This window comes from Cryptomeria japonica, chromosome 9 (assembly GCF_030272615.1).
Source record: "Cryptomeria japonica chromosome 9, Sugi_1.0, whole genome shotgun sequence".
NCBI classification, from domain to species: Eukaryota; Viridiplantae; Streptophyta; class Pinopsida; order Cupressales; family Cupressaceae; genus Cryptomeria; species Cryptomeria japonica.
This window is the reverse complement of record NC_081413.1, coordinates 246103761-246122204: the sequence shown is the minus strand read 5'-3', so window position 1 is coordinate 246122204 and position 18444 is coordinate 246103761.

Here is an 18444-nt window from a genome sequence, read left to right as displayed (position 1 = left end):
AGTTTACAATTGTTTATCCTATTCAACTTTTACATTTTGTAGAGAATTTATATTTTAAATTTTTCTTTTAATTTATATAATAAAATAAATTTCAACCTTTCTTTGTCTTTCTCTCTTATATTTATCTTACTTACTATCCTTTGTAGACCGAGGCCCTCTTTATCACTCGATCTCTCTATCTCTATACATATATGTGTTTCCTATTTCTCTTTATCTTGATCTCTCTACCTCTATGTGTGTGTGTGTGCGCGCGCATGCGCGCACACACACACACACATGTCTCTTATTTCTTTGTCTCTTATTTCTATGCGACTCTCTCTCTCTCTATGCGACTCTCTCTCTCTCTCTCTCTCTCTCTCTCTCTCTCTCTCTCTCTCTCTCTCTCTCTCTCTCTCTCTCTCTCTCTCTCTCTCTCTCTCTCTCTCTCTCTCTCTCTCTCTCTCTATTGCAAACATAACATAATTAAAATGGTAAAAATGCTTTCATTGCCAAGCTATAAGTAATGATTCCCCTTTCTTATTCTTCAAGCATGCTAAGTGATTACCATAAAATATTTATTATATTATCTTTAATTTTGAATAATTAGGGCAACTAACATTTGTCAGATTGTCTTGAAGCTTCATTTTACAAATCAATGTCACATAGTAGACACCTCACATTTTGACTAAATTGAGCCCAAGGCAAATCTTTCATGACAAATATTCATTTATTAATTAAATAATAAATATATTATTATTTAAGATAATATAATTAAGTACACAAATATGTATGATAATTGATAAAAAGGTTAAAAGTATTTTGTTTTATATGTGATTAAAATGATATTTTTTTATAACTTTTCAAGCAATTTTATTTTATTTTTAATTATTTATCTTGAAAATTTGAAGCTTTGCTAGATTGAGAATCCTGCACTTTATTCTATTTTAGTCTCAAATTTGTAGTTATGTTTGTCACACTCAAAACTTTAATTATATTCTACATATTAGTTTGATCTTTGTACATGACCTTGAACTTCACATCTAGGATCTTTATAATCTTGATCACCTCTAATATTTAAGAATGATAGTTCTAAAAAATACCATCAAAACTTGTCATTTTGATGACGAGAATTCTATTAGCTTCCTATTTTATGTTAAGCCCTTAGATCTATTCAATGATGTTGATCAAGTTTCAATATATTCAAGTAAGAGTGTTAAATGCCTATGACTATCCTTATGATCTTGTATATTGTTGGAATACTCCTTAAGTAATGCTTTAGTGACATGTGAATGAGTTAATAAATTCAATTGGATTGGGTTTCTCCTTTTATATAATACCCTATCATCAACAATTGAATATTTAATGTTTGACTCAATGAACAATGACTAACTAGTAGTAAGTAAGGCTAAGCTCATAATTGAATTTGAAATTGGAAAAGGGGTTCAATATCGTATGTTGTTATAAATAAAATTTAGGGTCTTACCCATCGTTTTGAACTGCGTTCAAGAATAACAATTTTGATGGTTAGGTGAAAACCACTAAAATTTTCCATTTAGAAATTATTTTAAGTTATTTCTCTTTTTATGAAATTACAAATAATAATTAAAAGTTACTAGAATTAATCTAATTTATGGTTGTTTGTAATTATTATATGTTCATTGATAGCCATAAGCAACTTCTTCATTCCAATAAAAGAAAAATTTGTTGTAACTAACTGTTGTGACCATTTCACACATCGCCCCATTGCAAATGGGGACCCCTGCTTTTTTCTTTCTAGGGTTTGTTTTCTGGGTCTTTTAGGGTTTTGTCTGTTAGCCTTTGCATTTTGAGTGTCGCCAAGGGGATCACCTAGATAGCAGGTCTTGCTTAAGGAAAGTCCTGATCCTAAAATTTGGCTAAGTCTGGAAAGCCCTGATCCTGAAATTTGGCTAAGTCTAGAATGTCCTGATCCTGAAATTTGGCTAAGTCTGGAAAATTGAAAATCCTCCAAAAACTAGATTTTGCAATATAACTCCTGGAGGTCTGAAATCACTCTCAAACATCCTGAAAGTATATATGGAATAAGAAAGAAGAAAGATAGAAGGAAATGTCACTTACACTTAAATGTTATATTCCATAAAATTATCCTGACGAAGAGTTCAAAAAGTCAAATTTCGCTCCTGACCCTTCCAGAGGGTCCAAAGCGAATTTCGCTCCTGGCCCTTCTAGAGGGTCTAGGGCGAAAATCAATCCAGGACTCATTTCTTGCCTTATTTGGCCAAATTTTGACTTGCAAGGCATTTTAAAGGGAAAGTTGGAAATGTTTGAAAACCTTGAAAAAATGATGGATTTTGGCCAAGATTAGGAATTTCGCTCCTGACCCTTGCTGAGGGTCCAGAGCGAGTTTGAGCTTGAAACCTTGTTCCTGGCCTTGAAAAAGATCTTACCTTGCCCTGTGAAGTGATTTGAAACTTGAAGATTGAGCAGTTTAGCCTAGATTGTGAATTTCGCTCCTGACCCTTACTGAGGGTCCAGAGTGAAAATCTTACTTGAGCCTATTTGTCACTAATTTTGGCTAAATTTTTTATGTGCAGGGTCTCCTGGAAGGAAGGTTGAACATCATTCAAAGGTTTGGACGCTTAAAAAATGGTGAATTTTGGGCAACAAAGGTAAATTCGCTCCTGACCCTTGCTGAGGGCCCAGGGCGAAATTCCAAGGTTCTCTCCTTTTTTTGTAGAATTAAGACAAAATCTTGCTATATCTTCCTTGGATAGGAGAAGGACGTGATGTGTTATGCCTTAGAGGTGATTTGAAGTCTAAAGAGTCAAGGAATATGCTTAAAATTCAAAAGTCGCTCCTGACCCTTACTGAGGGTCCAGGGCGAAAATCTTTCAAACACCTATTTTGCCTTGCAAGAACGAACCAAGCTTGGATGGAGTGAAAGAAGAAGACCTTTGCCTAGCCTTGAAGGGTGGATTCAAGAAAAGTTGATGAAGGATTAAGCACAAATTTGAAAAATCGCTCCTGACCCTTGCTGAGGGTCCAGGGCGAAAAACTTGGAAAGAGGATTTTCTTGCTTAGTTTGGGGGCATAAACATGATCTTGCTTGGTGAAGAAGTTTTTAGATAAGGAAATGAGGATTTTTAGTCATAGTTGCAAAAATCGCTCCTGACCCTTGGAGAGGGTCCAGGGCGAAAAACACCAAAATCACACTTTTTCTCCTAAGTTGGATAGAGCTAAGTCTGGAATTCAGTAAGAAGACCTATTTGAGATGCCTTGAAGAGATTTTGAACTTTGAAAAAGGTCAATTTTGAGCCAAATTATGAAAATCACTCCTGACCCTTGGAGAGGATCCAGGGCGAAATCATTAGCAAACCTCATTAAGACCTTGATCAAAAAATTGATATTCTACAATTTGCACTAAATCACCAAAATTGCTAAATTTGAGACATTTGGAAAATTAAATTTAAATTCGCATTAATTTAAAAGCATTTTGCATTTAATAAATTAATTTTAAGCCTTGAAATAATTAAAATTTTTATCTTGGAGGCACTAAAATTAATTTTTAAAATTAAAAAAATACAAATGAGCGCTCAAAAAACATTATTTTGCCTTTATAGGCAAGTTGGCCACCTTTTCAAGGAAATTTTATTTATTTTACCCCTTATTTGCTAGGTCGGCCTCATGGTAAATCAAGGTGAGCACTCTATAAGAGAGGAGTGTTGTGGACAAATGCAAATCATTCATTCATTGTTTTAAATGCAAATTTGAGGAGCAAATTGGAGAGGCGAATTTCTTGCTAGATTGGAGGATAATTTCCAGATTTTGGAAGGTGTTTGAAGGTGAAATTTTGCTAAGTGTGGAGACTAAAGAAGGTGAAATTCATTTTGAAGGCTAATGGAGGCGTAATTCATCCAAGGGAAGACTATAATCTAAGCCTTGTCCATCAAAATCCGGTCTTCTTTCATCATTTTTCAAGGTTTTTGTAGTTTAGCATTCAAGGAGGAGGTATGAAGAATCATTTTATTTGAAGTTCTTATTCAAGACTTATTGTGATTTCATAGCAATTTTGTAAAATCTAAGTCTTGAAAATCCAATTTCCATTCATAATTAATTTGAAAATGAAGAATTCTAGATTTATCATGAAATTTCCTAATCAATATCTTGAATCTTCCCTTTGGAAAGTCTTAATATAATGCTTAAAGACTAATTTTGGAATTTTTGTGTAGGTTTCAAATAACCACCCAAGCCCGGAGGATATACAAGTCGGCAGGCTCTCATCAAAGAAGATCCGGTCTAGGACAAAGATGATATCCTCCAGCTCAGTATCATCAAAGAAGATCAAGCAAGGATAAGGGTGACCTCCTCCAGTCTAGCATCAACAAGGATGGCCTTCTTCGGTCAAGCTTCATTAGGAATAACTTCTTCCAATCCAGCATTCCAAGGCGAGGTACATCAAAGGCAAGGTACATCAATCATCCTGCACATCAAAGACAAAATAAGTCAGAGAAAGGGTTCGTTGAAGGAGCAGATAGTTTTAGAAGAGTTAATTAAAGCTAGCTTCTCAGCAACATCAAATTGGCATCAACCAAGTGTCAAACGAGGTGGCATCCTAGTCATCACTCCTCCAGTCGGGTTGGTCTACCTCAGCGTGTCTAGATTCAATGTACCTAACTCATGGAAGGTGGCACAAACTTCGATGTACCTACCCTAGCTATCCATTGGTTGAATTTTCCATAGAAGACATGTGTCCAATTAATACAATTATTTCATTGGTCAAGCATTAAATGTTATGTAATGGTTGTAACAAACCCTAATTAGGGTTTTCATTGTTGAATCTTGGCCATTGATCTCATATTGATCTTAGCCATTGAATTGTATTAAGGGCACTATATAAGCCCCGACTCTTCATTTGTAAAAGGGCTAATAGAATAATAGAAAAGAGTTAGTAAATAGAGAGTAGTTAGAAGGTGATTAGTCAGTTGATAGAATAGCAATTAGAGTAGAATAGGAGGACAAGGCAAGAAATTATTGCCATTGATTGTAAACAAACTCCATTTTCATTGAAGTAATGGTGAAGTGTGTCGTTTCTTGCAATATGAATGGTTTCTTGTTGAATCTTCAATTCTAGATGGTAGATGTTAGATCGAATGAAGGAAATCGTTGAATGCACCTGTGTGGAATCCGTCTAATCCAAACCACTAGCCTCTTGCTGATGGTAAGTGTGCCTTGTGTGGTCAACTGGAACAAATGAGCTTAATCATAAGTCGTTACACGTCTATTGTTTCATGCATTTTCTTGAATGGTGATCATTGTTAGATGGTGTACGATTTAAACATATTAGAAGCATCCCTTAGAAGATCGCACTGAGTTGGTGTTGAATTGTTCAGCTTGATGGTGAGACCCAGCCCAGTAGGACTCCACCTAGTCATTCATCCATCTTCTCGCATTCTAGGTAGTAGAGTAGACTTGCCATTTGTTTGTCTTCCAGTTAGTTAGTAGGACTTGTGATTCCAGCTGTATATGGTGCAAATGGATAACAATAATAACGATATTGAAAGGCTAAATGAATTCAACCACAAAACCCTAGCCTAACAACAACAAAGATCCACCATAACATATGAAGATTACCTAAGACAATGCAAATCAAATGAAATCATAAAGATTATACCATCACATGTCCAATAGGGTTTGGATCTCCATTCTTCCTATCTCCATTGACCTTGCTTGATATATTTGCTCTCAGATTTTATGTGCACAAGAGCTCAACAAAGAACGGAATGTGGTTGCAAGTAGGATCACATATGCTCAAAAGCGTAGTGTAGTCAAGTGCATAAAAATGATTAGGGTTTGATAATGAAGGAAGTATTTCCTTATATAGAAAACACTATATGAAATGGAGGGATAAGATTGAGAGGTGTAAAAGGAGGTCGGCTATGATTAGAGGGTAGGTGAAAGAAATAATAAAATAATGAAAGAGGTAGGTAGTGTATGAATTAAGAGATGAATGACATGTGTCATAGGTAGAAAAGGCTAATGAATTAATTAAATAAATAAAGATTTATTTAATTAATAGAAGAAATGGGATCAATTAAATAAATAAAATATTTATTTAATTTAAGAAAAGGATAATTTAAATAAATAAATGTATTTATTTAAATGAGAAATAAGGCTAGAAGAGGATAAATGAATTAATTAAATAAATAAAGATTTATTTAATTAATAGAATAATTAGGCTTAGATAATTAAATAAATAAAATATTTATTTAATTAGACTGGACAATTTTGGGTGTTTACACCAGCAAATCAGACGTTTAGTCATCAAGTGTAAGTCCCCTTGTGATTCCAGCAAAATCACATCATACCACAGAGAGCTTATCCACACGTAGAGATCCTACATACAAAGAACCTTGAAGTCATCTCGATTGATCCTTTTCGCGACATCTTTAGCATTTGGAGACTTTATTCAAGAGAGGATAAGGTACCTTTAGGTATTTTATTCTGTGTTTGGTCGTGTACAAAATACACGTCAACACTAACCTTGACTTTTCAAATTTAAAATTAATCATTTATGTAATTACAATAAAAATAATCAAGTTATTTGAGTGTACATGCACTCAATTATGAAGCTTTTGTGGCCTAATCTCTATGGCCCATAAATTTGTTTTCTCCAAGTTTATTTTTTGTCATAAAGATTGTACATGAAACTAGTGCAAATCAAGTATGGACCGTACAAGGAAAATAACATGTCATATGCAATTTCCAAGCAACTTCCTCCCTTGGAACTTCCTCCTCAAATAGAGAATAAATTTTTATTAGCTTTGTCATACCAAAAATGTATGGATGGCATGTGTCCTTAGGGATTTATGCTTAGGGTAGCATGTCCTTACTCTTTAATCCTATTAGTATTTATCTCTCCCAATCCATCTATATCCCTCAATCTCTGTACCTCTCTCTCTCTCTATGTCTCATTCCTTTATCTATATCTTTCTCTACATATATCTCTCTATCTCTTCATCATCTCTTTCCCTATCCATATATGCCTCTCTATATCACCCTTTATTTAATCTCTCCCACTGCTGCTCTACATAATGATCTCTCTCTCTCTCTCTCTCTCTCTCTCTCTCTCTCTCTCTCTCTCTCTCTCTCTCTCTCTCTCTCTCTCTCTCTCTCTCTCTCTCTCTCTCTCTCTCTCTCTCTCTCTCTCTCTCTCTCTCTCTCTCTCTCTCTCTCCATCCTTATCCCTTCTATATCCTTCTATCTCTATCTCTTTCTCCCTTTCTCTTCCCATATATCTCTATCTCTCTTCATTTTCCCATTTATCTGTATCTCTTTATATTTCTTGCTTGATCTCTCTATCGCCCACTATTTCTCTCCCCCTTTCTCTATCTCTCAATATTTGTCTCCCTATCCTCCTCTCTATAACTCCTTTATCTATATCACTCTATCTCACCATCTATATCTTTCTCTATATCTCCCTCTTCCTCTTCCTTTATATCTCTCTATATATCTTCCTCTCTATCTCACCCTCTTTATCTCTAACTCTCTCTTGATTTGTCTCCCTCTTCCCCTGTTACTATATCTTCATCTCTACCTGTATTTCCCTCTCCCCCCTCTACATCTAAACATGTCTCCCTCTCTCTATCCATACATCTCTCTCCATCTCCCTCTTCCTAAACCACCATTTCTAAATTTATTTGCTTATCTATCTCAAACTCTTTAGATTTCATCTTCCATATCTCACTCTATCTATCTATCTCATTATCTCTCCACCTCTCTCTACCCTTATATCTATCCCTCTCTCTACCTCTTTATATATCACTTCCTATCTCTATATTTATCTTTCTATCTCTCACACTCTCATTTTACCCCTCTCTATATATCCCTCTCTTCTCTATCTCTTTACCTCTCCCTCTCCTTCTCCATCTCTATATTTATTTATATCTTCCTCTCTATCTCCATCTCCTTACCCCATGATGTGCTACATAAATATATGCAAAAAATAGATCAAAATTTTCCCTCATTGCCTCCATACCTCTTCGGCATACCCATTGCACACCAAGGTGCAATTGCTAGTTTATTCAAGTGTAAATTTTAGTATAAAATTTGAGTCAACTATATAAACACTTTACAAGATTTGTTCAAGGAAGATAAGGTTAAGAAAGCAAGATAGCTAATCATCAAGCTTTTTAGCAATCATTCAACAAATTTGAAAGTTAGAATGATGGAGTATGTTGTCTTATTGATTATTTTTTACCTTGTGGATGTTAAATTCATCTATTTTATTCGTATGTCAACAAATATATTAATTCAATTCTAATTATATAGTATAGTATAATATAAATACAATAGAATTATATTTATATTAATGTTATAATAAAAAATTAATATTAATATATTGATGGTATTCTTAATATTTATTATATTACTTATTATATATTAAGTGATATAATAAGATTTAATATACAATTTTCATGTTAAGACATTTTCATAATTTCAATGAACATCATTTTATAATCACAATGCTACCAAAATATAAATTTAAAAAACTTAACAATTCAAAATTATTCATACCAATACAAATTTATAGGATTAATACTTCTCACATTTACAAATGTAGACAATATGGCTTACAATCTACTAATGCTACAATGACAACATTGACAAGGACAACACTTTTTTCCATTTTATAATCACATGGGTGGTGCGACCCATGCCCTACACATTTCACCCTTTCCATGTGGCTCTATGTGCAAATATTTTAAAAATTTGGTGACCATCTCTCATTCCCACTAGTGTGAATATCATTAGTGTTCATGCTCCTCTATTATTTTATTAAATTACAAGGCACTTTATTCCCCACTTAAATGTTGTTAATCCAAATTTAAATTTCAAATCCAATATTAGGACCCTTTTATCTTGCTTCCCTAGAAATTAGGGTCTATTTTTCTAGGTCATTATGGCTTAGCCACAATGATCAACGCTTCTTGGCCAAAATTTTATGAGAGTAAAACATTACTGGATTTAGTCTCAAAATTGGGATATGACTATTGTAAGTCAGCCCAAATCCAAAAAAACCATGAGAACCCTATACAAGACATTATCTCTAATTCATTTTAATTGAATTTTTCATATCTAGCTCAATTTAATTCCAAGAGTAATCATGCATTCATTCAAGAGTAGATCTGAGTACAAGAAGCATCATGATACAACAAGTTGTCTTCAAGTATATTTTCATCATGGACTTTGTTATGAGTTATCATGTTATTGCATCAACACTTAGAGGGCTTATCTAAAGAGCATTCCATCACCAATCAAAGGTGTAATCATTTTAATTTCAGCAAATCAACTTAGCATTTCCTTTAGATTTAACCTCTGCCCTACCAAGGGTAATCTCTCTTTTCATCATTGTTGTAATGAAGATTAACACCTACTTGAGGTTTGACTTAGGCAAGCCCCTACACAGCACAATCATTTTTTGTCTTCTTTTGAGATTTGTAGGTTCAAGAATAGGTTCCAAACTCAATCACAAGTACATGAACACAAAGTGGACTAAGATAGAGGGTACCAGATCAAATTCAGTAGAAAAGACATGGTCTAGGACTCCTAGCACTCTAGTCCACCTCGACTATGGCGCCTAGCGCTCTAGTCCACCTAGTTTATGGCGCCTAGCACCCTAGTCTAGGTAGTTTGACCTAAAACTTGATATGAAATTAGTTTGGAAGATCTTGAGACTAGTTTTGACCCATGTTTACACCCAGACACATGTCATGACTAGGTCACCTATCCATAGAGACTGGCCATTTCGAGCCTTGATTTCAAACACAGGTTCCTCTCTACATCTCATTTCCAATTTTGTACATTTTAGTCGACTCACAATTTTGCATTTGTCTGTTTGTGTTGATTATTGCCAATTTTGCATCATTTAATGTAGTTCTTGCATTTCAATATCTAAATCATTATCCATTCATCAACAATCAAAAGAGAACAATCACTCACAAGTACCCAGCTCTCCTAAGTGACTAAAGTTGGGCCTAATTTGTTGTTCAGTTGCATCTCATCTTTTTTTACTTGATTAATTAATGAAACAAACTAGATTTAATATTAGTTAATTATCTTTGGTTATATAATTATGGTTAAATGTGTGAGAATTAGTGTTAATTTTGTAAATGCAAATGAAAAGATGGTGATTTAATTGTGAATTTATTATGATTCACTTATCATATATGCATGCTTCGACTGTGTTTTTAAGAGATAATCCATTAACGTGGACTGGGTTCCCGTATGAGTCAGAGGAAAGAACATGGTTGAGGAAAAGTGATCTAGCCACTTAGTAAAGAATGGTCATTGTTGGTGTAAATAATTATTCATCATGGATATTATTACACTTTACTTAAAGTTTACTTAGGTACATGCATTTCATAGTAGTTTGGGTATGAGACACTTGGGTGTTTGTACCATATTGGGATAGTGTGTGTAGGAGAATTTCCACCTTTTATGGTGTTGATCTTGTTGTTACACTCTACATTTAGTGGGTGATCCACCTCATGTGGACTATTATATTGTTTCTCCTACCTACCCACACCTATTTCCTACCTACCCTTGTTTCTTATTGAGCCACATGTCATGTTTGTGTGCTCACATATCCATATAGCCTTGCCTATATAAGTAGGCTCATATTCATTGTATGTAACGAATGCTTAATGATCCAGTTGATCATATTTTTCATCTTGCTAGAATACAGTTTATTTCTATCATCTATTTTGTTCTCTCTTATTTGTGCTTTCCATTGCCTCTTGATCTTGGCAAAATCTCACAGTCATGATGGATATTTGTTTCACACACTTATTGATCTACATTTTGAATCACACGATGGTTGCATTTTGAATGACTTAATGGTGCCTATGATTATTGTTTTCATCATGAAGCTTAAAATGGTTGATAGGGAAAAAAATTGCATACCTTGTTTGCATCATTGAATTCATACATGTATGTATTTAATTTGATTTGAAATGAATATCGCCTTTCTTTAAGAAATAAAGGTCACACACACACACACACACACACACACAAATGTATATCATGGATAATATATAAAAGTACACATAGATGCATACATCATGATAAGCTAAGGTGAACTTATATTATCGATTTATTTATGTTACTTAAAAAATAATGAAATCGTTATTTATCTTACATGATTGCTTAAGAACACACACACACATGTATATACAAATATGTATGTATTTATGTATGTATGTATGTATGTATGTTATATATACATACATGTGGTATACCTTCTTAATTAAATATCGTTTAATCATTTAATCTTCTGATATAAAAAAATTGCATGCTTATTTTTTATTGAAATTGCATCTAGAAAAGAACAACATAAGAATACTCATGTTCATTATGCATAAAAGTCACGTAGTTTCATATTGCATTGAAAGGTGACATTTACTTAAATAATTATATCATTATCTCTTTATAAGGGAATAATGCATTAGTATGTACATGAGCATGATGAAAGGAAATAGATAAATTCATTAGGCATATTCATGATTATTTGTATTCTAAAGAAGTAGAATAAATTCTCTTTGTGTGTTTGCGCTATGATTCTTGGAATGGGTTTCAAATAAGGATATACAAATAAGGTTGATCCTCTTTTCAAGAAAAACAAGCTATTTTTAAGTGCTTTGTCCAAAGCCATGTTTTCATTGAAATAAATGGAATTAGCCTAGCAAAATTTATTGATATGTTTCTTTGCCATATTCTAAAAATCACATTATCATGATATAGATATGCATAGCTTCATGATTGGGCAAAAAAAGCGTTTGAGCCATGTTCCCATCCTTCAACTTGTAGATGATCATGTGGGTTTGTGGTTACCAAGGATATTGTTTATGAACTTGTATTCATCATTATTTTTTATTGTATTTCATAGATTCATTGTTGATGTTCTCATGGCATGATAGCTAGCATTGTAACAATGTATTTTAGATGTATATGGGCTATTACTTATGTGAGATTTGGCTTAATAGCCTACCCAAGATGCAAATGAATGAAGGAAAGCAAATAGAGAAATAAAAAATGAGAAAGAATAAATTGCATTCTACTCAATAGAATGCAAGCTAACAATGAGCTTGAGAAGTGAGAATACAAAGGAAACCCCTTGGTTATATAAGTCAAGGGAAGAGATAAGATATCATAATATCATGATAAGTGTCTTAATCTTATGATATGAGACATAAAGCAGATAAGTATCTCATGTGGACCCTAAGTAAACTTAAGTAATAAGATGTGAAAAGGACCTAAGTGGATAACTATATGAACTAGTTAGATAAACTAGCCTATTCACACTAACACCCCCCCTTAAGTGCAACTTATGGGAATTGTTGATAAACATAGGTCCCAACTATAATGCTTAATGAGATACCCATGTACAAAATATCCTCTCAACTATAAATGAAGGAGAAAACCTAGAGGGAAAAATCTCCCTCATAGGAGAGAATGAATGAAGAAGGTCTAAGTGACCCCCAAAAGAGATGTCTTGCACCGCTAAGAGAGACCAAAGATGAATATACCTTCTCTTAGTGAAGGGTTTGGTGAAGATATTGTTAGGCCCAATATGGAAAGCTAATGTACTGAGAGGGGAGGGGTGAATCAGTACTTCAAATCCTTTCTTTAACAATAACTTTACTGTTATGCATAAACCAAAAACTGTTGTAACATAACATAAAGCTAAAACAAATAAATAACAATCATACATGATTCACTCCATAACACATATATTTTGGTTACACAGAAACTCTTGGTTAGAGAGAAAAACTGCGGTGGGGATGGCACCCACAACTTCACTACCGCAATAATAAAGGTTGCTCGGTTAGAGCTACATGTTTAGCTATTTCTGATAGCTTGCCCTGTTAGGAGTATCAAGATCATTAGATCTACCTTGCTAAAGGATTTTACAACACTTATTCTAAATGTTGCACCTGTTAAAGGCTTTACAATTTATAGACTTTGTTAGAGTCTTTTACCCTGTTAAAGGTTTTTCTTACAACTCAAAATATTACAATAAAATATTTATAAATATCTGCAACTTTACATCTAGAATGTTATAGCAGATTCTATGTGCTCAAAATGAGATTACCTTGCTTATAGCGTACCTCGGTAACCCATAAAGTAACTCGGTAAACCTTTATTTTTACACTGTTCCTTGACTATTCTCTGAAATCCTTCTCAGTGACCTTTGTGTCTCTGACAGTCACAATACTCAGTGCTTTCTTATCTATTGCACATGTCTTGCTTCATACACCTCATTTCTTTCTCGTTTTTATCCTTAATCCATGCTATATAAATAGATCTCTTATGTCGATGATCTAGTTCATTTCTTCGATCTTACAAACATAATTTATCGAATGAATAACCATACAAAATATTTCATTGGATAGATGACCTCAAAATCATACAAAATCTTTAAGTGCAATTTCCAAGGAGATAACGGTTCTTTGTTCCTCGATCTTGTAACATGTTTCCACACGTGTCTAGGTTCAATGAATCTGGTAAAACATTTCACTCGGTGTGTGTTCACTCGGTATATCATTTTGCTGCTCGGTAGACATAGAGTGTAACTCGATAGACAGCTCGGTGTATACTCGGCTCTATGACTACTTTCTTCTATAACCGACTGCTCTGTGCTTACTAACTGAATATTTCGGTAGTAGAAACTGACTAGAGTATATAGAATGACTTTGGATATAAAACTAATGGCAACTTAGTAAGTAGTAACAATCTCCCCTTTTGACATTAGTTGAGATGTTTGACAAAACTACTTTCAAAGTCATAACTCAAAAATCTATATACTTACAAAATTTGACTAAACTAACAGTATATACAATTGTCAATAAAATAGTATATTCAGATATACTCCCCTTATCAATATATTGTACATAACTCTGATTTTGCATGCTCGGTGATCAATCTCTTGTATTAACTGCTTAGTTGTCACTGCTCTGTTCACTGTCGGTTCACTGTGAAAATTAACTATGCATTTGATACTCTATTTGGTATACTCCCCTTGTATACTACACTCCCCCTTTGATACTTTGATACTATACTCACTCCCCCTTTTTAACAAACATCAAAACTTAGTTACCATTCGGTGGTGGCAACTAGTCAAAAATGGATTTGTACTTTGTCCTTGCATCGGTGAGTGCGGCAGAGAGGGCATCCTTGACACTATCCATGAGTGAATTCTGAGTTGTAGTGTCAGCTAACAGTGAAATTAGTCCATCTAAGGTGCTTCCCTCTTGTTCAGTGGATAGGGAGGTAGCTTTGTTGATCTGTTCTTGGACGGAGGAAAGATGAGGAATGAATAATATCTGAAGAGTCATTATATCCATCCTGATCTTGTGCTCTTCATTCCTAAGTTCCAATTGTTGAGCCATGAGCTTTTGTAACTTTGTATAGAAATTCTAAATAGAATTTGGCTCAGTGGTCAACTTATTTGAGAGATCGGTGATCTCTTTCTCAATCACTTCTGTTTTACTTTTGATATCTTTAATGAATAAAGAGAATGTACAAAGTTTATGAAATAAATAAAGAATGTGCTTGAGTTGAGGGGACAACTCAGCAATAAATTTGACAAGTTTTACTTTGCCAATAGCAACAACTTTCTGTACCTCTTCAATCATTTTAGCAGTGAGATCTTTGTCCTTCAATTTGCTCAAATATTCAGATGCGTCTACTCTAGATGTCTCTATTTTAGTTAGGAGTTCATCCAGTTGAATATGGATGGCTGCATCTTTTGTCACTATAGCTTCAGGTAGCATAAATGTTAATAGTGTTTTCACCTTCTAAAGTACTTTGTTTTTCTTTTGAATAGCCATTTATTTTTCCTATTCTACTTTGGCTTTGCATAGTTCACCAAATTCAATGAGTGCTTGCCCTTTTAGTTTAGAAATGTCAACATTTGGCAACACTATTGGTTTTGACAAATCTAATTCGAAACTATGCTTTTTCATTTTCTTTTCTTTACCTTTCACTGGTTGAACTAACACAATGGCTTGGGAGGCTTGTTGACCCTTGGTAGGTTGCTCGATAGAGGCAACACGTTTGTCAATTTCTTGAACCTCTGATGTAGCCTTTGTAGTGTCCTTCGGTGCTTATGTGCTTGGGGTCTCGGTTGTAACATTTTCAATGCTAGAAGGAGCTTGAGAGGTTTGTTCCCCGGTGGCCTGAGAAGTAGTGTCTCCTTCTGCAGACTTGCGATCCTCTGTTCCTTGTTCAGTATCCTAAGGGGCCTCAGTTGAAACAAGCTGAGTGACCGAAGGATAGGGCTGAACTTGTTCCAACACAGACTCACTGGATACCAGTTTGGCATATGCATTCCCTTCTATCATTTCCTGTACTTGTGCCTCGGTGTCCATGATATCCTCATCAATTTGTATAGTGCCAATAGGGTCTTGCTCGGTGATATCAGGATCTTTCTCGGTGACATCAACTATTTCAACTTCAACTTGTTCACTAGCATTCTTGATTCGAAAGATTTCCTACCATTTTTCCTTTGTCTCATTCTCTACATCCAAGTAAAGTTCATTCATCAATTTCAAGGCTCTTTGCTTGACTAGGAAGTTTGTGTGGCAGTTTTTTAGATGTTCTTTGATCTCATCTACCGACATGTCTAGAAAGAGATGTACCAGACTTCTTTCTCTCATCTGTTTCTCTAAGTCCATGGCATACTTCCACCTGTTATCAATATGCAAATATAATTCATTTGGAAGAGATTTAGATACTTCCAATGGGACCAATCGGAATTTCAGAAGTGTGCAAATTATGGATTCTTAAATTTGTCTCTTTTCATCATCAGATCTAGATTCATACTTAACATATATGAATTCTCCAAATCCACCATATTGCTTCAGATTAGCACAAAAATTATCAACACTATGTACATCTACCTTTTTACTCTTGACAATCTGAAATTTGTTTTTCTCTTCAGATTCGGTGTCACTGGACTCTTTAGTCAAAATGAGTCTCCGAGTAGATTTCTTGTAAGTTTTTGTTACCTTTGGAACAACAACATTCTTTGGTTTCTTACTCGGTGACAATGCAGATGATCTTGTGTTTGGGCGCTTTACTGAAGGAGTCGGTGATACCTTTGATGTATCTTGTTTCTTCCTTTTGAAAACTTTCCCTTTAGGCAACTCGGTGCTCAAAGTAATAGTTGTCTCTTGGGCTTCAGATTCCTCCTTGGTGATTACTGGAGTGCCTTTGACAGGTGTGCCCTGGGAAGATCCTTCTCCAAAAAATTTCGTTAATGCCTTGATCATTTTTGTTGCTTTCGTTGTAGCCTTGGGTACTACAATACTCATCTTTACTTTCTCTTTAACTTCTTCATAGGTTCCATACCTCAGCTCGGTAGCATGCCTTGGTAATGTAAGAAAAGAATCTATCTGTTGTTGTGTTATGTCAAAATCAATCTCAAAACCCATAGGTGGCAAAGATTGAGTTCTCGGTTCCACAGCAGTAACATAGCAGTAGTCGGTGTCTACTTCAAAGCATATGTCATCCTTGTATTTCTCTACTAACTTGGGTGGAATTCTATACCTATTATGCATCTTTTCCTGAAACTTGCTAAAGTAATCATCCATAATATCATTAAAGTTATCACCTAGCTGTTTGATGAAGTCATTGATTTGATGGGTGATTGGTCGGTGTAGCTCCCAAACTACATTACCGACTGATGGAAAGAATTTCTCAAAATAGAAAAACATGCATACCAAAAGTGATCCAAACTTTAGTGTATTAGTCGAGTTGTTCTTCTTCGGCTTCCTTATGGTGTTTAGATTCTCAAACAAGTTTTTCAACAATACTTCACAAAGATCAATTTTCATTCCCTTCTTCACAATTTTATATGCTAAATCGACTGCTGCACAGGGTACATTGTTTTCCCTTGCCAATTGGAAGAAACAATAACCTATGACTCTAATGGCAAACTTCAGCTCTGCATCTGTCACATTGTTCAATTTTAGTCCTCTGCAGTCAGATTCAACTCCGGTTAGAGTGATCAATTCCTTCTGTGATATCATTTTTTGAGCTCGAGCATGATCAAAAATAGGGTAATCGGTGATCAAATGAATGATTTCCTTGGTGATTTTGAATGGTTGTTCCACTAACCACATGAAATCATCGTGAACTCTGCTCAGAACAAACTTGACCCATTGGGGTTTGAAGACACGGGGAGAGGTTGGGGCTTCGGTCAATCCCTTGATTTTGATGTGTTCATACTTGTTATCCAATTTCCCATCGGTACACAATTCATCATATGTGTCCTTGATCTCAACATGACCTAGTTCCTCAACATGACACTTAGTGAAGAATCTGACATCCTCAACTAATAAAACTCTATCCGAAATGAGTGAAAAAGCAGTTTTATCATCCGATTCAGATGCTACTTTGGGAGTTAGAGAGTATTTCAGTGAGGGCTTTTCAATGTTCTCAACAACAACGGGCTTCTGGATCTTAGGTGCCATTGCAAATTTTGGATAATCACTTAACAAAAGATTCTTAGGGTTTGAAGACTTTAAAACAACAAACGCTTTCTCTTAACAAATCTAAAACAGATAATCACACTGGTATTTCCCGGTAGCTAGCTCTTAAAAATTCTTGAGATTGATGTGAAAATACCTTGAATTACGCTTCGTAGGAGGTTTGATCACCTTTGAATCGCTTTGCTCTGCTCTCTTGAAAACTTGGTAAGTGTAAAATGACCGCGCAAAAGCTTTAAGTACACAATATACCTTATCGGGCTCCGTGCAGTTAGGTCAAAAACATTAAATGCACTCGGTACCACTTCCTTTTTATGCTTTTACTGAATAGCCAGACTTCTTGTATTTACCGACTTGACAGGCTTCCTTTATTTTAGACTTGCTAATGCATCTTAGCTATGCAGATTTTGAATTAAGTACATAATAAAATAGGAATTGTTAAGATTTAACCTTTGTAAGAATGCAGTCCCTTCATACCTTCACCGATTAATTTGGAATAGGTGCACCTAACTCTGTAGGTAAGGTGCTTTCTTCATTTGACACAATTTACTTCTTTTTCCAAATCATCTGTAATTTGCCTTTTATTTCCTCAGTGTCTCCTCTAGGTTGATCTCTGCAGTCTCTAGCCAAGTGTCCAACTTTATGACAATGAAAACATGCCATACCAGGATTTCTCCATGATCTTCAGTTGTTCATTCCAAACCTTATAAAGCAGTTGGCACTTATTTGTCCATATCTTCCACAACATTCACACCATATCCTTGTATTGTAGTCCCATGGTACTGCAGAATATTGTCGGTTAGAATTTGTAGGAGTTTGGTAGCCTCTAGTATTTGCTCGGTGTATAGACCACATATAGTTCTTTTGCTTAAACCAACACTTCTCAGTACTATGTCCATATCTATTGCAGTTTTTACAAAATCCTTTGAATTTTGCC